Source organism: Bactrocera tryoni, chromosome 4 (assembly GCF_016617805.1).
Source record: "Bactrocera tryoni isolate S06 chromosome 4, CSIRO_BtryS06_freeze2, whole genome shotgun sequence".
Taxonomy (NCBI): Eukaryota; Metazoa; Arthropoda; class Insecta; order Diptera; family Tephritidae; genus Bactrocera; species Bactrocera tryoni.
In genome coordinates this window covers 65,393,533-65,419,128 of record NC_052502.1, presented here as the reverse complement: position 1 = coordinate 65,419,128, position 25,596 = coordinate 65,393,533, and the positions used below count along the sequence as shown (strand labels likewise).

At 31.1% G+C, this 25,596-nt stretch overlaps 1 protein-coding gene across 2 annotated transcripts in view; it reads right to left on the bottom strand.

Annotated features, from left to right (window-relative positions):
- Nucleotides 1-25,596, bottom strand: part of LOC120773381 (protein sprint) — a 389,939-nt gene that overhangs the window by 208,918 nt on the left and 155,425 nt on the right. Inside the window, exon 1 of one of the 2 annotated variants that reach the window (XM_040102209.1) lies at nucleotides 10,453-11,245. The exons of the other annotated variant lie outside the window; for it this stretch is intronic. The gene's annotated coding sequence lies outside the window, so the exon portion shown is untranslated. Of the gene's footprint in view, nucleotides 1-10,452; nucleotides 11,246-25,596 lie in introns of those variants that run through there. 2 annotated transcript variants of the gene reach the window in all.

Genomic DNA, 25,596 nt, shown 5'->3' with positions numbered 1-25,596 from the left:
ATTAAAATATATGTAATTGAAATGCAATTTTGTGTGGTTCGCACAAAGAAAACTTATAAAAGGTAAAAGTTGAACCGATTTAAATAATTTTGTTATAAACAATATTCGTTTAAGGTTGCCACCTTTTTGAAAACTTTAAATACAAAATCTATAAGATACAAATAAACTAAAATATTGATAAAGAAATGGTTATAAATATTGTATTTGTAGATATTTTGTGAGAGCCTTGCCAGATGTTTACTTTTTTCTTTTTTTTTACTTTTATAAAAATATGTAAATAAACGAATTATTGCAATATACACACATATGTATGTATCTATATAGGTACCAAATTGAGGAGGCGGCCACCTGTTTAATTTTTAAATACGATAATTAAGGAGGCTGCCACCTGTTTAATTTTTAAATACGATAAAAAATATGACAATATGCGTTAAACAGGCGTAAGCACGATTTGACTACCAAACTGAAAGACTTCGGAAAGGATTTTTGTTGAACATGTGTATGTTTGAGAAGAGCTGCCACCAGTTTAATTTTGTATATGTATGTATATTAAACTAAATTTTAAAATGAAATACCACCATATGGGCTAGACAAGTTTAACTACGTTTTAAATCGGTTATATAAACATATGTATTTTAAGGGTTGCCACTTATTTGAATTTTTTATTGAAATAATATGGTAAAATATTCAAGTGAATTTTACAATATATGTACATAGGTATCTAGGTTCAAACTAAATGAAAAAAACACTTATAACTGCTAACTGGAAATGCTTTTCTTAAGTGTTGCCACCTAGTTGAAATATTATATTTAATTCATTAAAAAAATTAAATACTAAAATATGGACATTAACCAAAAGAGGCTTAAGCCAAATTTCTAGCGCAGATATTTTTGTTGAGATGTTGCCACCTTTTTAAAAACTTGGACCAAAATACTTTTCGTAAATAAAATGAAATATGATAATATGTATTAAAACGAGCAGATTAATATATGAAATATTTTTAATTCAATGTTGCCACCTGCCTGAAACTTTTGATTCGAATACTTTTATAAATATTGAAAATAATGACTATATTTTGAAATTTTTGTTTAAGAAAGGACAGAATGCCACGCAAGCCATCAATCGAATTTGTGAAGTTTACGAAGACGATGCTGTATCATTTCGTGTAGCACAACAATGGTTCCCTCGCTTCCGTTCTGGAAATTTCGAAATTTCGATTTATACTGATGGAATAATATCTCTAGCGGAAGAAATGGCAAAAAGTGGTCGACCAAAATGGTACATATTTGTTTATTTATTATTATAAATATGTATAAAAAAAATAAGTTGCAGTTTGATTAGAAAAAGGAAATGACTTTTTCCACCCAGTATATGAAATATGAATATCAAACTAAACAAGATATATTTCCGACATAAGTATGCATATTTTCTAAATTATGTATAATTTATAATTTTATAATATATCATAACTTTTCAAGCTTTCAAGATGCTCCGGAGACTCTTGCAGAATCAGACCCAGAGGTGATCTAGTGACTGAAGCTCAGAGCTTACTGATATAATGGAGATAACACTTCTCCAGCTTCCAGAATAGCAGTGAAAGCATAACACCAGGATATGGTGAACCCGATTTCCCAATCGATGACGATGGAGCGGACGTTTCATTGCCCGACCCTGAAGAAGTTCGAATAACAATTAGCCGTCTGAAGAACAACAAAACGGCGGGGGCCGATGGATTGCTGGCCGCGCTATTCAAATACAGCAGCGAAGAACTGATAAGGAGCATGCATCAACTTCTTTGGAGAATAGGCCGGACGAAAGCATGCCCGATGATTGGAATTTAAGTGTGCTTTATCCAAACCACAAAAAGGGGGAGCCCACAATCTGCGCCAACTACCTGGATTAGCCTCCTCAACATCGCATATAAGGTTCTATCGAGCGTACTGTGTGAAAGAATAAAACGCACTGCCAACAAACTGTTTGGACCTTATCAGTGTGGCTTCAGGCCTGGAAAGTCGACTGAACAGATAAATTTTAGAAAAGACCCGTGAAATCGCATATGCTGTTTCAACGCCAATAAAGAAGAAGAAGAAGAAAATATCATAATTTTATATGATAGAGGAATTATATACTGTAATGTGATATTAAAAAAAACTTATAAATTTAAGTATTTTGAAATGTGGTATGTGGTATTGCCTGTTTTAATATATGTAGGACATACTTGAAAAGATTCCGATGACAAAATAACAATTTTTTTTTATGACAAAAATAATAAGTTGAGAATTGTTTACTTGGAAGGAAAATTTATGAAAATATCTTAAAAATTTCGAAGGTAAAGTTAAACTACTTCGGAGCTCTGACTTATTTCTCTACTAGTTATAATATAAGGTTGGCATATGAATATAACTAACGTATTATTTGATAAATACTTCATATATTTATATACATATCTATATATGCTATTATACATATTATTTTATGTTAATATTTTTATTTAAATATTTAAAATATATTCGATATTTTTTTAAGTAAGTCAACTTTTCTATAAAATACACTCAACCTTAAACCACTAATCTACACATATTATATTATAACTGCAAACTTAGTACCGTAATATTGCAATATTGTTTATAAATTCTAATTTTTCCACTTTAATTACCCGTACTTTACCAGCCGCATGCTATATTTGCACACTCTCAAATGTGGCGGTTCCGTAAGTTGCACATATTAATTACCGGCGCACAGTTGTTTTTGCACTTTTTCGCTTAGCTAAGCGCACTAAATATGTACCGGTGGAACGATAATTGTTCGTGGAAAAAAATTAAAAATAAATAACTGCTAGTAAATATACATACATAACTAAATATGTACACGCATACTTACAAACTCTTTGTTGATCTTATGGAAATTGAAATTTCTTTAATAAATGCACCTTATTTGGTTAACAGCACATTTTCTTCGGCAATTATTGCTCACTCAGTTAAATCACAACACAATAGTAATAATAAAAAAAAATTAAAACACTTAAATGATATTTTCCACTTTTGGTTGGGCAGCACAAATAAGACGGAAAAGATATTTGTAGAAAAATATTGTCGATATTTGCCGGTTCAATGCATTTAAATTGTTTAAATAATTAAAAGAAATATTGAAAAACATGTACATATGTACATCATAAATGTGGTGTAATAAAGGTTAATAAGTTATTTTGAAAACAAGCAAAAATAGTTTCACATTTTTAAATATAAAAAATGCACGGTTAAACTTCATCACTGTGATTAATTTTAATCAAATTCTTAACAAAATTTATAATTTTAAACCAGGCTAGTGAACAGCTCATTAATTAATTTTTTTTCTAATAGGATTTCCAAACAGCACATTCATTTAGTCAATTAGTGAATTGTTTATACTCAGGTGTTTAATAACTAATATTTCTGTGTTATACATATGTAGGTGTATCCAAGAGCATTTCAATTTAATCAATTAGTAAAGTGTTCGAATTAAAAAAATACTAATTGACTTAATTAAGGGTTGTATAGTCTTAAAAGCTTATTTTATTTGGTATATTAATTTAATCTGCCGATTCAGTTTTATAATTAATTAATTGATTACTAATTAACTCAATATAGATTATGTCTGCTTCTAAATTATGTGTCGTTTTCATATACTAATTGACTCAATTCAAGGGTTGACAGTCACAAAAGCTCATTTTATTTTGGTCTACTATTTGGATCTGCCGATTTAGTTTTTAATGTGTGATTTTCAGTTAAATGTCTACATAATTAATTAATTTATTACTAATTAACTCAATTTATGTAATGTCTGCTTCGCAATTATATGTATGTATGCTATGCAAATTAAAAATAAGCAAAATAAATTTAAATTGTTTTAATTTATTTAATATTAATTTAACTAATGCTAATCGACGCAATTTAGAGTGCATGTTATATTACTATGACCTGCTTACTTTTCACTTCACAGCCGATTTAATTTTTAATTTATTTAATTTTCATTAATTGATAATTAAATTTTTTAATTAATTAAAACACTAATTGACTCATGTCTGCTTCGAAATTGACTTAGTCATTAATAATTAAAATATATAGTTTATTTACGTTTAGCCAGTTAATTAATTAAGTAATTTGAATTTGATTAATTTTTATAATTACTTAAATAATTATTTAATTAAAATACTAGTTGACTCAATCAAGAGCAAGTCTGCTTCAAAATTAATTGATAATTTAATTATTTAATTAATTAAAGTACTAATTAACTCATTACTTTTTCAAAATTAATTAATTTTCAGTTAGCCATTTATATTTAAAATATATAGTTAATTAACGTTTAAGTAATTTAATTTTGTTATATTTTATAATAACGAAAATGTTTAATTAATTAAAATACTAATAGACTCAATTTAGAGTATGCCGGTATCAAAATTATATTTGCAAGTTTATTTTCTATATTAATTTAATTTATTTAATTGTTAATTTCATGTTTATTTTTTTCATTTAATTAATGTTAGTTTTTAATTTTTCAATTTTCATTTAATTTGTGTTTAATTATTTATTCCATGTAAGTAATCTAAGGTAGTAATTAATTTGATTTTATGTTTAATTTGATTACTTCGAGGTTAGTTTAACTGCTGCAAATGACCTTAAAATAAATATCTAATAACCAAATTAAATATATATCAATAAGCGAGTGTCGAATCGAATAAACAACGGACATTAGAGGTCAAAAGTCGGCAGAATTTTCTAAAATTTGCATTTCCTAACATTTTCTTAAAATATAATAGCTTTGAAATATTCTCTGAAATCTTTAAGTACATTGCACAAATACTTTTCGAGTTATTTAATAATTAGCAAAGGGTTCTGGGGCGCGCTGAAACTTGAAAACTAGTACTTGTTAGAAAGACTTTTTTGACATTAAATATACAAATTGTACACCATTTATCTCTTTATTTTTACAAATACGCGAGTAATATGTTGGCGAATCGAACACTGCTCTATCAAGTTGTTTTGCAAAATTTGCTAACAGTTATTTATTTTTTAAAAAACGAAATGTGGTGAGTGCGCGAGGCAGTGCCATGAAGAGTTCAGCGTAGCATGACTTACAACTACCACTACCTCTGGTACTACTCGGTTTACCTAAAATATTTCTCTTGCTATAAGTAGATATAGTATATGGAAGTTTGTATACTTATGTATATCTCCATGGAGTTTCAAGTAGTGATTCATAACATTTACGGCAAATTAACACCAACAAGTGACGGCATTGTGTCATTCTTTATATGAAGAGCAGAAACAAATTTAGTTAGACAGTAGTAACTTTATATACAGCGAAGTACATAGGCGTACATTAGTGGATCATAAATATAGTATGTATGTATGTATATGGGAGCAAATTTATGCACTGATTATTTGAACATTTGAATTAAGAAATACGAAGATTTTGGAATTTCCGAAAAAAAAAATATATAAAGGTATATTTTTGGAAAGCTCATAGAGCTCTAGAACTTATATAATATTTATTTATATTTTAATTGTCTTTTTTTTTGTTTTTTACTTTAAAAATTTTCAGCTTATTTCGTGCCATTTGGCTACTCTGTTTTGCGTTTTCTTGTTTGCTTTTGAATATTGCCACCACAGTGGTCAGCAATTTGTTGATTTATGTACTGCAATTTATTTACATTTTTATTTTTATTTACTTCGTGCATTCGCTTTTTGTTATTTTTGCATTCTTTTGCGTTTTCTTCGTAACTGTGAGTTAATTCAACTTCGGCGATTTGGGGTGATCTAATTTAAGTGCAATGCAATGCAAAATCCCATTAACCTGTTTACGCTTTGATTACGAAAATACTTTTGGCTAGCGTGTAAGGGACGCAAAATGGCTTTCGCTTAGCTACAAGTGATAAGCGGGAATAATAGTGCGCTAGTGAGTTCTACAGAATGCTAAATATAGTTTTTGAGTTTTACAAATTGGCGGAAATCAAAGGAAATTACAGTGAAAATGTTGAGTTAGTGGGTGACGTCACACTCAATTTATATCACGTAAGAGGTGTCGAGTTTTAAAACAAAATATGTGATAAAGAACTTCATTAAAAAAATATTTAGAAAGTATTTTATATTATTTTTTGTTATTAAAAAAAAAAAGAATTACTAAGAATATATTTGTATATAAATTGTAGTATTTCCGAATGACAATATAATAAGAATTTTATATACACAAATAATTTTTTAATATAATTTTAATCAAAAATACTATTGAAAAAGTTCTGTTAAAATAGTTTTTTAATAGGAATTTGCGTAAAATTTGATGCTTAATGAGAATAAAATTAGAATTTATATAAGAAAAATATTTTTTTAAATTTTAATATTTTTTTAACATTAATATTTTAAAAAATATATTTGTTTATATAACTGTTTTTTCGAAAATTAAAATCTGTTACCGGAAAATATTTTTACGTGAAATTTACAAGAATGTTTACAAATAATTAACAAATAAGAACCCCTTTTGGAAGAAAATATTTTTTACTAAATCATATAATTTTTAAAAAAATTAAAATTTATTAAAAATAAAAGGAGAAGATTGAATTTGAAATAATAATAAATATTTTGAGTAAACACATTATTTTTTCGAAAATTTCAGAAACATAATTTTTACAACAAAAAACCACTGGACTTTTTTAAACTTAACCGAAAATTTACAAAAAAAAAATGTTTCATCAAAAACAAAAATTTTGGAGCTTAAAAAATAATAGGAATCAAAAAAACTGAAATAATAATTTACCTAGAACAACTGCTTTTTGGAAAATTAAAAAAAAAAAATCTAAAAAATTATTACAGTGCGATTTCAAATATTTTCGAAAATTTATAAACAAACCTACTAAATGTTAATGGAAACAAATATTAATTAACTAATTAGTTTAAATAAGTTGAATGAATGTTTTCAAAAATATTTTCACTGAGCGGTTTTGAATTTTTTCGCAAATTGTCAAAAGTTCGTATCAAAAAATAAGGGAAGCAAAGTTCTTGAGTTAAAAAAAAGGTTTTTTAGGTTCTTGTTTTTAGATGTAACTGAGATATCTTTTTCGAAAATTACAAAACAAAATCTTATTACTATATATTAAATTGCCAGTTTTGAATTTTTCGAAATATTTGAAAAATGTTCAACAAAGAATTAAGAAAACAAATTCAGAAACTCGGAACTGAAAAGAAAAGTATGCAAAATAAAACTTTGGTTTTTCGAAAATTACGAATATAAAATCTTGTTCAAAAAAATGTTTACTGGGTAGTCTTAACGACTGGCGCGCTGTTGTTAACTCGGCAAATATGGCGGTGTCTACGCCAATTAAGAAGAAGAAGAAGTCTTAAATTATTTCGAAAATTTACAAAAAAAAAATATTGCACCAAAATTAAATAAAAAGAAAATTTAGGAAAATATGTATTTTAATACGTTGAATGTTTTGTTTTCAAAAGTTACAAAATATATGTAAATTATTTCAAAAAATTTTCACAGCACGGTCTAACATTTTGATGAAAATGATATTCGGTATATAGACGAAAAATAGTGCAAAAAATTACAAAAACAAAAAATTAAAAACATGAATAATTAAAAAAAAAATTATTGTACGCTTTTAATTTTTTCAAAATTAAAAAAAAAATATTGTACAAAAAATCGGTATTTAATTGAAAAAATATTTTATATACATAAGATGACTGTTTTTTCGAATATTGCAAAAGATTTTTTGCTCATATTTTAAAATATTAATAAAATAATAAACCTCAATTCACAAAAAACCAAAAAAAAACGCATGCTTATTATAATATAATAATAATAACAGCATTACAGACATTTTTGTCACATAAGTTAATTGTAGTTTTGAATGTTTTAATCACGCACTTTATATTTGTATTGGTGCGCATTTCTTAATCCGCCTCAACGCCTTTGTTGCCGCCTTGCCAAACATCTTTTCTAAAGACACTTAGTAAGTAGGTGCACGCAGCCGTGAGAAACTGGTTCTATGCAATCTTACAGCTACAACAACAATAAGCACAATAAATTCTTGAAGGTTTATGCAAATGCAGCGCTGCTTTGATTTATTGCAGTTAACGAACAATTCAATACCATTGATTATCCATAAGAGCTGCAAGGTGGGTATAAAGTTGAAAAAAATATATGAAGGTGTATATAAACAAATATAAAAATTTATGAATTTTCTGTTCATGTATTTTGTCTGAGTCTATTGTGGGTATCAAATTGTAATCGAAATGTTGTTTTTGTTATAGTGATAAACTCGACTGTAATCGCGTAGGCGGTGTCTACGCCACCAAAGAAGAGGATAGTGATAAAAGTGATCAATCGAATATTTTTAGAGCCATCCAAAAAGAGTTGAATAGTATCTTAGCTAATAATTGAAGGCAAAATGTTTTAAAATTTGGAGCAATGTAAACACAATAGTACATAATTTTATTTTCTATTGCGTTAAATTGTATTTCTTTAAAAAAAAAGTTTGCTTTACACATTCTAAAAATTATTTGGTAAATTTTAACTTTATTATTTTTTACTAAACATAAAGGTGTTTGCATTGTTTTTTAATTATTTTGCATTATTATTATAATAATTATATTTTTTTACAATTTTACAATAAAAAAAAAATTAATATGAATTTTGGTTATTTAAACTTTTTTGTCATGAAATATTTATTCTATGTGAAAAAGTTGTCTTTAATATATTTAAATGAATCACTATTAAATTTTATTTGGTATAATGTTTGTCTTTTCGTAAAAACATTTGTTTTTGTAATTTAAAAATGTTCATTTCTTTATTGAAATAAATTTTGTTTTCTTAAATTTTCTAGTTGGAAGTATGTTTTATGATTATTAAATTATTATTTTTTGATGTTTGCATATTATTTTAATAATTTTTTTTTATAATTACAAAGTTCATTTATTGATTATTATTTCCTTTTGTCTACAAAATTTTTTTACTTTAATAAAAAATATTTTTCATAATTCCAAAGTATTATTGTTCACAAAAAAAATATTTTAAAAGTATTGAAAATATTTTTTTGTAATTCCACAATATTACTTTCTGTATAAAATAATATTTTTATATACATATATTTCAATATAATATTTTTATTTTATTTTGTTCACCTTTAAAATATATTACTTTTTAAGAAAAATGTTTTTTTAATTTAATTTATTAATTTTTATTATTTTAAAAAATTATTTTTTTTTTATTTACATTTTTTATTTTTCCCCCTTTATTCGTATTTAAATAAAATAGTATTGATTTATAGTTTGACAACTCAATTACAAAAAATTAAATATGTAATTTTTTTTGATATTTTCACTCTCTTTTAATTTTGTTTCTAATAATACTAATTTTATTTGTATTTATTTAGCGTATTTATTTTTTTGTGTTCCAAATACTTTTTTATGTAAAATTGTTTTTGTTTATTTAATTTATAATTTTTTATTTTAATTTATATATTATATTATATTATTTAATTAAAAAAAAAGGTTTGGTTTTAAGTTTGGCAACACAATTTTTTATTTATTTGTTTTTAATAAAACAGTTTTCATTTGTATTTATTATACCTAAAATACAATTTTCTAAATATTTCCATTTATTTTTAGTTTCTTTATTTTTATTTCAATAAATTTATTTTCGATGCATATTTTGAAAATTAAATTTCATTTAATTTAGTGAACTTTTATTTGATGTTGTTTTCCAATAATTTCCAGATTATTCTGGCGATTAATTGTGCGATTTTATTGGTTTTATTTAAAATGCTATTTATTTGAAAGCTAGTTTTTATTTGAATTTTTGAACAATAATTTTGAAACTTAAGTTAATTAAAATTATTTTATTGTAAATATTATTTTAAATAATTTATTCCGTGCTTCTTTATATATTTTTCAAGTGTTTCTTCATTAATTTCATCATTAAAGTTAAATCAAATTCGAAAAAAATCAAATTAATTGCCAAAATAGTAATTTCCTAATTGTAATTTGAACAAATGTATTTTTAAATATTGTATTTATAAATGAAAATTTTTAATCTTATTGCAGAAATATTTATAAAATTATTTTCCGTAATTTCATATTTTAAGTACGCAGAGCTTCACTGGATTTTTATTAAATTTATTTTAATTATATGCAGTAAAGCTACTACAAATGATATTATATTTTTTAAGCAAACAAAACTTATCAAAAGGCATTTCACTATCCTAATTAGACACACAAAATTATTGCTTGCACCAAATTAATATAAACAAAACGCAAATATATACGGAGAAATGAAACTTAATCATATTTTGTGTAAACAATTGAGCAAATACCGGCATTTTCGACATATTTTTCCACAAACAAAAACGAAAATCAAACAAAAAACACTTCAAAATAATTCAAACAAATTTTTTACGCAATTGCGGCGCACACATACCCACACAAATAGCGCCAATGCTTTATTTGACACTTTTGTAATTGTTGTTTTAGCTTCAAATATTTGTTGTTGTTTTATTTGTGTTTTTGCTGCCTTCGAATTTTTCGGCGTTTTCTGTTTGCCTCACGTTGCTTCACTTTATCGCTTAATTTCGTTTTTGCTTTTTCAGCACACATACAAACACTGGCGCGTACACTTTGTTGTTATGGCTGCAGAACAGACAGTGACTGGCTGTCCAGAATCATGCACATATGTATGTACATATGTATGTGCTTTGCTTTGCTAATTTCTAGCAAATTTTACCGCATTTGTGGTTATTTTCGAGTTGTATATTTAAGCGCAGACACTGAACACATGTGTTGTTGTTGTTATTTTTTTGTAATAAAATAGACACAGTACAGCACGCAATATCCGTTTCCGCTACTTATGGAATTTTGCACTTAAATTTTTTTCGAAAACTAGTTAAGTCATTTTTTTTTAAATTCTTATTTCAAAATTTTTGTTGAAATTCGAAGCACTCGCACAGCCTCAACACACGATTCGCTCCGTTTCGACGCGCTACGCTTGGCTTGCTTTGCCTACGACTCTGCACGACGCTTTTAGCTTCGTTGTTGTTTTGTTATAATTTGCCGTCTGTTATTTGTTTACCTATTGTTATTGCTATTTTTGTTGTTGTTTGTTTATTTTTGGTATCATTTAGCCACTTTGACAGTTGTCGGCTGCCGCTGCCTCACGAGCGTCTGCTCAAAGCAGTCGTTTCGGCTGTTTGTTATTTTAAATTTTCAAATTTACAGCCAAGCAACAACAATGCAGAAATACTTTTTGCAAAAAAGTAATTTATAACTTCATATTTCTGTTATTTGTTTTATTTTTTAACAACAGACTTCAAAAATTCTAAAATTTTCTTTGATAAACGCGCGCGATTAACCGTTGTGTATGACCGATACGTGTGGAATCTAAAAGACAACTGAGCGCACGATAGCAAAGTTTCGCACACACGAGCAGCGCGCCACGCCGTGCCGGCCAAACAGCCACCAGAGCAAAGCTAAAGTGCCAGACAGCACCACACCCCCACAAACGCCGCACCAAAGCGACCTTCTCTCCACCAAAACGACAGGCGGCCGGTTTCGGTACTCAACCACTGTCTCTGCGCTCTGTCGTTTGTTTGCCAAGCATTCGTGTTGCTTTGCTTTGGATTGTATTGAAGTGGTGTATCTGAGCACCGAAGTATCTGCGAGCATAAGTATCTCTCAGCGGTTGTTTATACATATCTAGCTGTGTTGTCGGTGGTGGCTGATGTCAAGCGCTATGATCCAGCGATTTATGCTCATCGAAAGCTTATGCATTGTGGAAGATAGCATGCGACTTTGCCGGTCGAAGAGTAGTACCGATAAAGTCGCATGCGATTAGTGGTTGCTTAAACATAAAATTACAGGTGGATGATGGTTGCGTGCGATGAGCGAGTAGTAGTTGAATTTTTGCGAAGCCCTGAAGCCTAGTTACAGATATAAGACTTGAGCGAATAATACAAGAGTAAATGAAAAATAAAATGAAGTGTGGTCAACTTAAATCTCTAACACCGCAATTCAACACTGGTCTTTAACTACTATTAACTTTTAGCCGAGAAACAAAAAATATTAAAAATTTAGTTTTGAAGACATATTTTACTCTCTATAAATAATTAAATTTTAAAGTAAAGCTTCTTTTCAGGTTTTTTTGGGAAAGCTCAGTGGAATCTTATAACAGTCCAGTGAAAGCTTTTTTAAAACGAATTACCTAGAAAATGAACTTTTTACTAATTTTTTGTTGTAGTAGCTATAAAATTTTCTCGGACGAGAGACCCAACTTTTGATGGCGACCACTGCAAACGTGTTAAGGAATACGATTTAAGGGAATACACCTGGAACGTCCAGTCCATTGATTGGGAAGGTGCCGCTGCCCAGCTGGTTGATATCGTCGTAGGAGTAAAAGCTGACATCATCGGGTCAAAGGACTGAGATGAGTAGGTCCTTGTGGCATTTACTACAGTGGCTATAGAAAGCAAAAGTTCGGTGTTTGATTCGTGGTGAGAGAGACACTCTGTCGCCGAGTCCTGGCATTCACCTCGGTGGATGAACGTCTAGTCACAATCCGTATCAAAGCGAAGTTCTTCAATCTATCGCTGATTTGCGCCAACGCCCCGACGGAAGAGAAGGACGATGTGACCAAAGATCTATGAGCTTCTATCTACCTATGAGTGTTGCCCCCGGCGTTATGTCGAAATCGTGCTTGGCGACTTTAACGCTAGGCTGAGCAAAGAAGGTATCTTTGGTATAACGGTCGGTAAATTCAGCCATCGTAATGGCATATCCCCAAATGGGCTGAGGCTGATTGACTTCGACGGGTTCCGAAATATGGTTATCTGTCCAAGCAGATCGATTATGTTATGATGGACGGAGACGTGTCTCTCCAGTGTTTTCGACGTGTGTACGATACGAAGCTTTTGGATTATCAACACTACATAAGTTACGGCAAATTTAAATCTTGCATTAATTTTGGGACGACCTGAATAAGAATAAGGCCATCGTTTTTTCTATTGATAACGAGTTCCACTATAAAGAGATATCGGACACGATTTCACTCGACAATGAAAATCGTGTGTATTATCCTGGGTTCCAAGAATTTGAAGAAACATGGCAAGAATTGGCTAACACTTTGTTGTAGTTGTACACTCACTAGGCAAAAACTGTATTCAACTACTGTTCCCATCGATACTTTATAATAATTTGCTTTGCTTTGATGCTCTTCAAAAGGTCAAAATATCGGCCAGCTTGGTGTTGATTAAGTGAAAAACAAAACCATTAAATTAATAAGAAGGCCGTAATAATTGTTTTACACATTTTTGGATCCTTAATAATGGATATCTATATTTATTTTTTTCAGGAAATATAATTAGGATTGAGACAAAATGTAGATAACTATCGAATAGTAATTATAGTAATAGTTATCTATGAGAAATGTCTCAATACCTACAAAATAAAATAAATGTTCAGCTAGAACAATACAGATCTGCTTCTTGGACTGGACTAAGAGTAAAGTAGAATTAGGACCAAAAACACAATAAATAAGAAATTAAACGATTTATTTCGAACTTTTGGCTAGCAGATAATATTTATGAAGGTATTATGACAATCAATACTTTGGAATCTCAGCTAAATATTACAAATTTACAAAATTATATTAGTTAAGGTAAGTTTATCATCAAATTAGTATCTGTCGTCATTAATTTATGAACAAAATTTTCAATATAACTTTTTGCTTTTATATTCAAACCATCAACAGAAGTTTTCGATTGATTTAATGAGAAGCAGTACAGCCAAAGTTTGCTTGTTTAAAATTTTGTCCAAAGTACTATGTGATTAATTATTTGGAAGAGCAATCTGCCAAATTCAGAATCTACTTTAAGGCGAATGTTATTATTGTCATTCGTTCATCGCATATCTTCACTTCTCATATGGTTCATACATTAATTTTACAAAAAGTGTTTCAAGAGTTCATATTTTCCTAATAACTATTAAAAAGTATACGACAGTGACATGGAAAGATGGTAATTGAGAACTTTCTATCACGAATACTAAATTAGACATGTAAATGACAAAAACTTGCATTGGCTGTGATTGACTTAATTGGTGTATCTAAAGAGAAAAAGTATGATAAAAGGATTAAAAAAACGTGGGGACCTTCGTCATCGTAATAATTTATTTATTTATAACTATAAATATGTTATTATTATTATACACCGTTCATAACTTATTTTTTATATAATACATTTTTCGCTTGTACTTATGTACATACATATGTATGTATTTCTTTAGGATATACACATGTATATAGACATACTATAAGAGTTCATAGTCACTTGTGCTAGTTTTCTTACGTATTTTATTATCCAATTGCCTTTTAATGATTATCGCTAATTTCAGAACAAAGCGATAGTGACAAAGAACTACAATAACAAGAACAAATAGCAACAAAGTGTGGCAAAGTATGCAGTTAATGGTGAAGAGTATGTGCGACATAAAAGACAAGTTTTAATTGCTGCAACCGGGCAATTTATCTGCTATACACTTATGTATAAATGAGTGATTCAGTCTCCATATCATTAATAGTAGTGTCGTGGCACTTTCGATTGGGCTTTCATTATCGCTGTTTACATTCGCGTATCTGTCGCATATCATTGTTGTACTACTTCGCTGCTTATCTGCTGGCCGATAGTAGACGAGTAGTGCGGCATGTGGGCGTTCTTTTCGGTTTAATGGTATGCGGAATATACATACATACGTGTATATAAATATAGATATATGTACATATGTATGTATATATACTTACGCATATTTTACTTGACAATTTAGTGCAGCGGTTATGGCCTGCTTGCTCAATCGAACTTAAATTGTGCTGGTTTGATGGATATTTGGGTATATGGCAGTGTATATGTATAGGTAAATGTATGTACACATGAAAGTCTACATAACTTGATGTGTATTTATATGTATGTAACTCAATTTATTTATCTACATACATATGTATGCATACCTATAGTATATCCAGCGATGTGGGTGTGTCTTTTAGCATTTCAAAGCTCGAAGACCGCAACAAACATATGTTTATACATAAATATGTATCGATATAAGCATTTATTTATGTTTACATGTCATGCCGATATCATAGCATATCTAAATGTAACGAAGATTTTTTTGATGGGTGCAGTAATTGGGTCAAATATTTTGTTTGTATTGAAAAAAGCTCAAAATTGTATATTATTGATAGAAAATATTGAACAATAAAAAAAAAAAATTATTGGAAGATTTATTAGTCAGTGATCTACTACCTTAGCAGAATTATTACTCAACTGCATTAAAATGGATGCCATGATCCGCTTTCTGGTGCCCTAAAAAACATTTTTTTTCTCTCTTGGAGTGGATTTAGTTACTGTTTCACAAGTTCAACAAAAAAATAGTTTTTTATTTTCAGATTTCGTAATCAAAGATCTCAAACTTTCGTAGATAATAGTAAGAACAATATCATTATCATCATGGAGCCTCTGACCCACTTTTTATTTTACTTTAATTCTGAACATAAAAACCGAATTTTCAGCTCTTCATGTGGGTTTAATTACTGTTCCACAAGTTCAACAAATAAAAAACTTTGAATTCCCAAACTTAGTAGCCAGAGATTTCATATCTTAGAAGAAATAAATCAAAATGAAGCTTGTGAGCCTATTTTCTGATAAAAAAAAATGAATTTTGTTGCTCTGAAAGTAGGCTTAGTTACCGTTCCACAAGTTCAACAAACCAAAAGCTTTGTATTCCCAGATTTAGTAGCCAGCGATCTCGACCCTTATTAGAAATATTACTCAAGACCGTAAAAATGGAGACTCTATGAACCGCATAACAGAACCTCCCTAAGTTTGTCGTGCTGTATTCCAGAAAAAAACGAATTTTTGATTTTTTAGTAACAGTTCCACAAGTTCAAAAAACAAAAAACTTCGAAATCTCAGATTTAGTAGACCTAGTAGAAGTAGCACTTATCGGTATTAGTATGGCGCCTTCGACGTGCTTTTTTATAATATTTTAACTATTCTACCGGGTAACTTATTTAATTTTCTGGTACATAGCAGAATCCCTCTAAATTCAGAAACATAAAATCGATCCATTCCAAAAATTGAATTTTTTTTGCTCTTCAAACGGGTATAGAACCATTCCACAAGTCCACCAGGCATACTTATTCTTCAAGTAGGATTGAGCGCGAATTTGCCATTAACGTACCGAGCTTGAGAATATTTGAAGGAATTTCGAGTTTCGTTAAAAATTAACATCATTGAAGATTAGAAAAGAAAAATTAAGATACATAACGTCAATATTTGGTCTCCTAGTATTGAAAAAAATGTTGAAATTATATGTAAAACGATTGAAAATTAAAGTAAAAAATTAAATTAAAAAGTGAAAACTATTATTTTATTTTTTTTTTTTAATTAAAAGAAAAATTGGTTTTTAAATTTAAAAAAAAATTTATTGCATTCTATGAATATCAATTTTATTTCATAATAATAAAGACATATTAAAACTCTGCACTTCCCAACAATGCCTAACAATGCGCCACCAGCTTCATATCCGCCATTGGCGCCCACGCTTGCCGCAATATTTTCGTCAAATAGTCAATAATTGTGCAACTTAACAAATCGCTTAGCCGAATTTGGCGTATTTTGACAGGATAATAATGCTGTCATTTACAGTTGAGCCACACTTATTTTCGTAAACAAGCAAACAGACAACAATACAATTATCGCCTGTGCAATGTAAAATACTTTGACCCCAAAATACACTGCCGCTTACAAGTACGTGTACCTAGCAACATACAAAAATACGAAAAATAGCTTCGACTGGCGCGCGGCTTTGTTTATCCCTGACAATTTAATTCCAATTGCGCCTTTTCATCTGTAACTCCGCGTTCGCTACAACATTTATCAGCGCTTCTCAATCTAACCGCAGTACTCGCTGGTTGGCTCCTCACTACTTGTCGGCGGTAATGATTGTTGGCTGCTGCTGGTCGCCAGGCTAGTTAGTGCTTTATTTGCGCAAATATCTGTATATCTTGCCCATTTGGATTTTGATCGGATCTTAGGCAACGTCGAACAGCTGCGCTCATTGCTGCCGCCAAAGCCATCAAAAAGTTCAAAATGTGAAATAATAATAAAAATGCGCTAAAAAGTGTGGGGCCTTATGGGTGAACAGCATGGTCACAGCAGACGGCGGTGGCGCGTTGTCACGCTGTGGTCGGCAGGCTGCGCAGCTACATAGTCGGTGGTACAGTGTGTCGCTTGCATAGAGAAGTGTGTAGAAATTTTCAATTATAAATGGTGGCACCTAACTAAAATACCCTTCCCCCAAAGAGGAGTTCTCATACAAGAACTTAATTTTGATGGTTCACTTTAGAGGGAGGAAAAAGACGTGTGCAAAATTTCAGATCGATATATCTAATGGGGACGAGTGTTTTAGATGTCCTAGTAAGTGTAATGGCTTGTAACTGACATCACAGCCGTCCAAGAAGTGCGATGGAAGGGACAAGGACTGGAACGAGTAAGTCCTTGTGGCATGTACTATAGTAGCCATATGAAGGAGCGCAAATTCGGTGTAGGATTCGTGGTGGCTCTAGACCTGGCATTCACCCCGGTGGATAATCGTTTAGCAACAAACCGCATCAAAGCTAACTTCTTCAACATATCGCTGATTTGCGCCCAAGCCCCGACGGAAGAAAAGAACTTTGTAACCAAAGTTGTCTTCTGTGAGCGCTTGGAGCGCACTTATGAGAGCTGCGCCCGTCACGAAGTCAAATTCGGTAAATTCAGCCTCCAAGATGAAACATCACCAAATAAGTTGAGGCTGATATTTATATTCCAGTACAGGATAATTCATCAAGCTACCTGGCTGGCTCCAGATCGAAAAGTTACCAACCAGGACGATCATTTTGTGATAGACGGAAGACACGTCTGTAGTGTTTTAGACGCGCGTATGCTCCGAGGTCCTAGCGCTGACTTGGACCACTATGTTGTTGCAGTGAAGATACGCCCCCGGCTCTGTGCAGCATAAAAGGAACGTCAACAAACACAATGAAGGTTTTAAGTGTGGGACGACATTTCACGCTGCGTACAAACAGCTGTAAACGAAACCATTGTTCTTCAGAAAAGGCAAATTAACAGCTACGTTTTTTATACCCTGAACAGGGTATATTAAGTTTGTCACGATGTTTGTAACACCCAGAAAGAAGCGTCGGAGACCCTATAAAGTATACATATAAATGATCAGTATGTTGAGCTGAGTCGATTTAACCATGTCCGTCTGTCTGTCTGTCTGTCCGTCCGTCCGTCTGCATATATACGAACTAGTCCCTCAGTTTTGAAGATATCCTTTTGAAATTATGCAAACGTCATTTTCTCTTCAAGAAGCTGCTCATTTGTCGGAACGGATCGGATCACTATAACATATAGCTGCCATATAAACTGAACGATCGGAATCAAGTTCTTATATGGAAAACTTTCACATTTGACAATATATCTTCACCATATTTGGTACAGATTATTTTCTAAGGCAACAACGTAATTTCCAAAGAAATTGGTCATATCGGTTAACTATAGCATGTAGCTGCCATGCAAACTGAACACATAGTTACTAAAAGAAATGCACCTGTGAAGGGTATATAAGCTTCGGTGCAGCCGAAGTTAACGTTTTTTCTTGTTTAATTTTGTTTTTAATTTTCGAAACTAATTCCTGTTAAAAATTTATTAATTTTGTAGTAATTTAATTTTTATGCAAAAATAATTTTAATTTTTAATTTTCAAAAATTTAAATAATCAATTTGTTTAAAAAAGTTTTTCAGCATAAATTATTTCATACGACCCACTGTGCGGTTGCACTAGCGTGATCGCAAGCCGCATAAAGCAAGCAAGCCAGTAAAGCAAATTACAAATGAAAAGTAAACAAAACGAAGGCAACGCAAAGCTGCCAGAAAGCGAGCAAAACAGAATGTAACCGCAAACAACTGACATGATTCTTAATGCTTGGCATATTTGTAAGATTATTGTACGTTTGTGTTTTCGATGACTTTTTCGCCTTTTCACAATGCTTTCGCTCCTTATTTGCCACAATTGAGGCGTAGCAAATAAAAGAAATAAAAATTTGCTTTGCCATTTCAAGTTTTCTTTTTTTCATTATTTTATAATTCATTCGTATGCTGTAAAGTATCTGTGGTATCTGTCAGATACAAATAATAACAGCGTGTACATGTATGTAGTTTTTGAAGAAAATTATGACGCATCGCCGCAGCCAAAAGCGGCAAGCTGGCAAACATGCGCCACAAGCGTACTTTATATGTAAAACTACAACAAAAACAAATATAGCAGCAATTAATAGCAGCAATAAAAGTAACAGGCAGCAAAAACAACAAGTAAAGATCGACACTGAGACTTTTGATATCGCTTGGACCCGCTACTGGATACGCGCCATTCAATTCCACAGTTGAGAGCGCAGAAATAGACAAGAGGAAATTAGAAAAAATTGAAAAAAGCAACAAAAAAGTGATGCCAGTATTAGCTGGCAGAAGAATTAAAAGTTTAATAAGAAATAAGAAACACGCATCAAATCGCTTGGAAAGCTTAACAGCTTAAAACGCTTCAATTGCCGGCTAGCTTTTGGGTGCAATAACACTTAGAGGTTAGCGTACACAAAATAACTGCACTAAGTAACTGTATTTAAGTATATAAAAATGTTTGTGAGTACAGTGTGTGCATTAAAACTGCTTACAAACTGCTGACAACAACTGACAGCTGTCAAAAATAATGTCAAACCGTCATGCCAGTTGTTTACTTGTACAATTTTATTGACATGGCGTTCAATAACGTTTTCGAATTTCTTGAGGTTTTCCCTCTCTTTTACTCTCTACTACAGTACTCTTAGTAGAAATTATAAAGAATGGAGTTAGGCGTTAATTGAAAGATAAGATAATGATATATGGCAAAGGCAAACTTCAAGACTTATAGGTCTAAGGTAATGTTCAACCTTAGATCTATATTTAATTAGGAGAGACTAATTGAAAGAAGACTGTATTTAAGAAAGGAACAAATGTTTAATAAGCGTTTTTTTATGACTTCTGAAAATAAGAGGAAGGTCGGCCTTATAGAGAATTGTTATTCGTTCAAGGCAAGGTTCCTATAAAAATTTTCTGAACTCTAAAAAATGAAATGAGGAATGGACTTTTCTTGAGAAAATTTTTCATGGTCGAGTAATATATACTCCTACATTGATAGCCAGCCGGCAAATAGGGCAATAAACTCACATCAAATAACGTCAGAGAAAGGCTTTTTAAGAAGGGAGACAACAATCCGTGTACTGGCTGCTAAAAAGCGTCTGCACATACATATATTGACTTGCAGGCCGCACATTAATCTGGAAAACGAAATAGCTGATGAGATCTCCAAAAGTGACATTGGCTGACTACCAAACCAGTTCAGGAAATACGCAAGTCGCTAAAAACGATAAATAATGGTATTTTCGTAAGAGCTGACAGACGGAGCAGGCTGAGAGGAAGCCTTAAAGAAATGCAGGATCATGTACAGAGCTCCGAAACAAACACGAATGCTTTATACTCAAACGGTCTTGAAAGGACTGCAGGCTAACAACCGCCTAGTGAAAGGTCACATATGACTATGCCAGTCGAGCGGGTCAGAGCGAGTCGGAGTGAGCACTTTTAACGAAGATACATGGAGAAAGTGTATAGTGTAAGCAGGCATGAGAGAGACGCTGGAACACCTATGCTTCTGTTCAGCTTGGAACTCGCCTTAGATTTCAGGCAGTTTCGCATTTCAATGGCAGTAGATAAAGCAATAAAGTTACACATAAAGTCGCTCTTGAAGTTTATGTATGACATGACCAAACCTAACCTTTTATGGACGAAATAAGCTGAGGGCTTTTCATTGCTTGCTGATTGCGATAAATATTACAAGTAAGTAGAACGTTGAGTTATATCCATGTATAAGTGATGGCTTAGTACTACTTTATAGCGTTAGTGCGACGCGTCTTCTTTTTCAAAGTCCTAATAATCGAAAGCTCTAGTTCGAAGTTTTATATACAGAAGTCAAAGAAATTTTGATATACTTAAAAAGTAACTGACCGAATAACTTTCTTCGACCCTAGAGAGCTTCCTAGTAGTTTTGAAACCGTATTTTAAAAGCAAAAAACATCTGAAGGACTTCACATTAAGAGCTTTCGCTCACATTTCCCTCTTATTTATTTTGCTTTCATCAAAATCACGATGAAAATTACCATACTTTAAGAGAGCTTTTTTAATTCTTCTAGAGAGCTTTACTTAAACTGATATTAAGGTGTATGTAAAAAATGCTGGAGCTCGAATGTTATAACGATTACAAGGTTTTGTACGTATATTTCAGACACCTACTGTACTATGCCCTAACTAAACTCATTTACACTTAAGATTATGTATCTCATTTATATCTATTAATAGATTTTAATTACTTTCACGAAAAATTAGACTAGATCATTAGTTAAATGTAGCTTAACAAGACACGAATGTTTAGGAATTTAAACGAAATGCATGCGGACAGACGAACGCAGCCTTTGTGGTTAAAAAACACAAAATAAAACGAAGTTAGACCGGCTTCAAACTGCTTGCCACCGCTTGTTGCCAGCAAACATTAAAGTTTATTTTAATAGCTTATTTGCAAGAGCTAATATTTGCACACACATAACTGTTAGTTGCAGTACATTCGTTTTTTGTAAGCTCGCTGCCGAACACCCCCACTCTTCATTATTTCTTTTTACTTTGCCGGTTTGCTGCAATTTCAAAATTTAATTTGTATTTGTTTTGGTCGCGTCTTGGCGTCTCGCTGCATCTTACTCGTGTGCCACCCAGTTAGCTTTAGCTTCCACAGCAAGTGGCTCTTCGTAGTAACGAGTTCAACAATTCGGTGCTCACACAAATTGTGGAGGCTCTGCGCTCTGCAATACTATTGAGTATACTCTTGAGCATATTTTCTAACATTGTCTCTCTGTGAATAGCATCCAAAACCCGGCAATTTGATTTGAGTGCTTTATCATTGTTGTAGCGGCCGATACTTGTTCTGGCATTTTCCTTTCACTCACTATGCTATGTCATTTTCCAAATATCTGCCGCATGTTTTGTTGCTTTGCACTCGTTTAGGTTCCACAAATGAGTTTGCTTTGTCGGTGCAAACTTGTAATAAAACTAAAGTGCGAAGCTTTTGAGTAAAAGCTTTATTTGTTATGAGTGCGAATTTTTTGTTTACCCTTAGGGACCGTCTACAGCCAATTTCATAATAAAATTAGTTAAACAAATAAATTGTATTATTTATTTATTAATATTTTTATTTTTAAATAATTTATGGAAAATAAAAAAAAGAGAATTGAGCTTTAAATCAGTGGCTAAAATTGCCAATTAGCTATTTGCATTTTTTTCAAGAAGAATTTCCTTAGGCACGGTAGTACAAAAGGCCAAAAAGGAATGAAGCTTGCCACCTGTGTCAAATTAGTAGACCAAAAAGATTAATGAAGTGATTTCAATTAAGCGTACGATAGCGAAATTTCTTTGAGTGGTGTTGCCACCCTTTCAAAATAAATATTGAAAAAGAAATAATAATAAAAAACTTGTATTTAGTATTACCGAAATATTATCAACTACATAGTTTTCAGAAATCTAAGGATTGATAATAAATACAAATATTTTGGATAGGGTTACAATTAGAATTTTTCAAAATAAAATATTGAAATTATTTTTGTGGAGAGTTGCCATATTTTAAACTATATAATATATTTTCGATTGGTAATACATATTATTGATTTACTACAAAATAATTCCTCAAATTAAAGAAGAATGCTTGCAGTTGAAAAGTCGTTTAGCGTTGCCACCATTTAAAATTTTTTTTTTAAATTATTAGGATAAAACTAATATTACTTTATGGGTATCAAACTAAAGACATTAATAAAATAAAATGAAAAAAGCTTGCTGTTGTAAATATTTTGCAAAAGGTTGCCAGCTTTACATTGAAATTATTTTTGTGGAGAGTTGCCATATTTGGAAATTTATAATATATTCTCATTTGTTAATATAATTGATTTAATACAATATAATAATTCAAAGAATGCTTGCAGTTGAAAAATCTTTTAGCGTTACCACCATTTCAAAATTTTTTTTACATTTTAAGGTAAAAGTATTATTACTTTATATTATTTTTTATTACGAATTAAATTAAAAAAGTTTGAAAAAGATAGCTGTTGTAAAGATTTTTGCTAAAGGTTGCCAGCTTTACATTGAAATTATTTTTGTGGAGAGTTGCCATATTTAGAAATGTATAATATACATATTATCACTTTACGGGTATCGAACTAAAGAGATTAATAAAGGCTTCTAATTGAATTTTTTTTAGCAGGGTTGCCATATCAGTTGAAAAATCTTTTCAGCGTTGCCACCACTTCAAAAAAGTGTTAGATAAATTTAGTATAATTTTACGGGTATCGAAATAAAGAGATTAATATAGGCTTCTAATTGAATTTTTTGGCAGGGTTGCCATATCAGTTGAAAAATCTTTGCAGCGTTGCCACCACTTCAAAAAAGTGTAAGATAAATTTAGTATCACTTTACGGGTATCGAAATAAAGAGATTAATAAAGGCTTACAATTGAAATTTTTGCAGTGCAGTGCTGCCATATCATACGATTTAAGATCAAATTAGATTATTATAATAAATAAAATTTTAAAATATGGCTATCAAATTACACAACTTCGTGAAAGTCTGCTATTGCAAATATTTTTGAGAAGAGTTGCCAGCTGTTTCAAAATAAAAATATTCAAATAAAATGTATAGCACAAATTTTATACAGAAATATAGGCTTCGAATCAAGTCAACTAGTATTTCGTGCCACCCGAGCCTATCGCGTATACTGTTATTCTAAATTATCATCCGCTCCAATATCCTAAAACCACCGTAAATATTAGCGTTGACAGCAACAAAAAGTGTACAAATTTATTGGCACGCAAACAATAATTGAATGTTAAACGGCGCTTCGGCTTCAAATGCGAGCAAACTCGCAGCCAAGTTTATGAAAATATATGTGAGTTGGATTATATGTATGTATGTATATAAAGAATTTAGCACTTGCTGCTACATAACGGTGCTGCCTTACGCCGTTACTGTACATTTGACGCTAACTTGGGCAAATTAATTGCTTGTCGCCAGCCAATTTCTGCACCCACCACTTCGGAGTTGTGTCTGTGTGGGTGTGCATGTGCGAGAATTTGCGTGTCTGTACCGTTATGTGCATATGTTGTAAGATACATACATATTTAAGTATGTATGTATGTATGTGAAATGCCTAACTATAGCTCATTAAACATTAAAGGCTCACATTTGTGTCACCAACACCAGTGAAAGCATGAAAATAACAACAACCACAACAATGAGTAATACATTAAATTATGCATGCGAGAGTGTATGTGTGCGTGCCAATAAATACAATCAATTAAATAGCGGTTGTCTATTGCTCATATGCGGCTTAACGCCTTCACGAAAGGTTTGGCGCCCACATACACATACATACATGCAAACATTTTAGTGTATGCCCCCTACTAGCTGCCAAATAAACCGGAAGCTATGCATAGTTTTAGGCAAACAATACGCCTACATAATTCTGTTGAGTTTTCCATGGTGACAATTGCAAATGTTGTTGCCTTTCTCTGTGGCTGCGACGCCGGCAGCGCTGTGCAGGCATTTATTGTGGGCGCTTAAAATATATTTATGCGCAAGTATTTATGCTTTAGGGTGCATAATAATGAAAGGATATTAGCGCGTGCCATTTTGTCGCGTAACAAACACACACACACACATACATACATATGTACAATAATTTCTACAGGTGTATGTATGTATGTATATAGGAATTTGCCTGTACAATAAGAAATTATTATTTAATCTTTATCGAAGTGGCATCTAATAAAACACACACAGGCACACTCTAATACAAACATAAATAAAACAACAAAGGGCCGTCTCGTGATCGCTTGGAAGTCACATTAATTATTTTAATTAATATTAGAATGGCATTAGTGCAGATTTATTGCAAAATGCTCAAGCTCGGGCAAACACTTCCATAATGACGCCTGGGGCATAAAATAGCGGCATTAACTGCATGCATGTATGTGTGTGTGCGACGAGAGGGCGTTAAATACGCTACCTGAGCAGCTGTGTTCCGCTGTGTTGCATTTAAACGGAAATTATGAGTTTATTGATTACTTATAAAACAGCATTGAGCTCTTTTATGACTTTCGCAGGAATTCTGTTTTAGGTTAAATTTTTTTAGTAAAAACAATTGAGAAATTTCTTAACTAAAAAAAAAATTACAACAACAACAATTGTGATAAACCTGAAAGTTTTTATGAATTTTGAAGGAAATTATATTCTTTTTAAGAAAAACTTTTTTTTTGTAGAAAAACATTTATTTACTAAAATATTTGCAACAACAATCACATTTTTAAATCCATTTATACAAAAACTTGTTTTATATTGCATGTTTCAAACTACCCC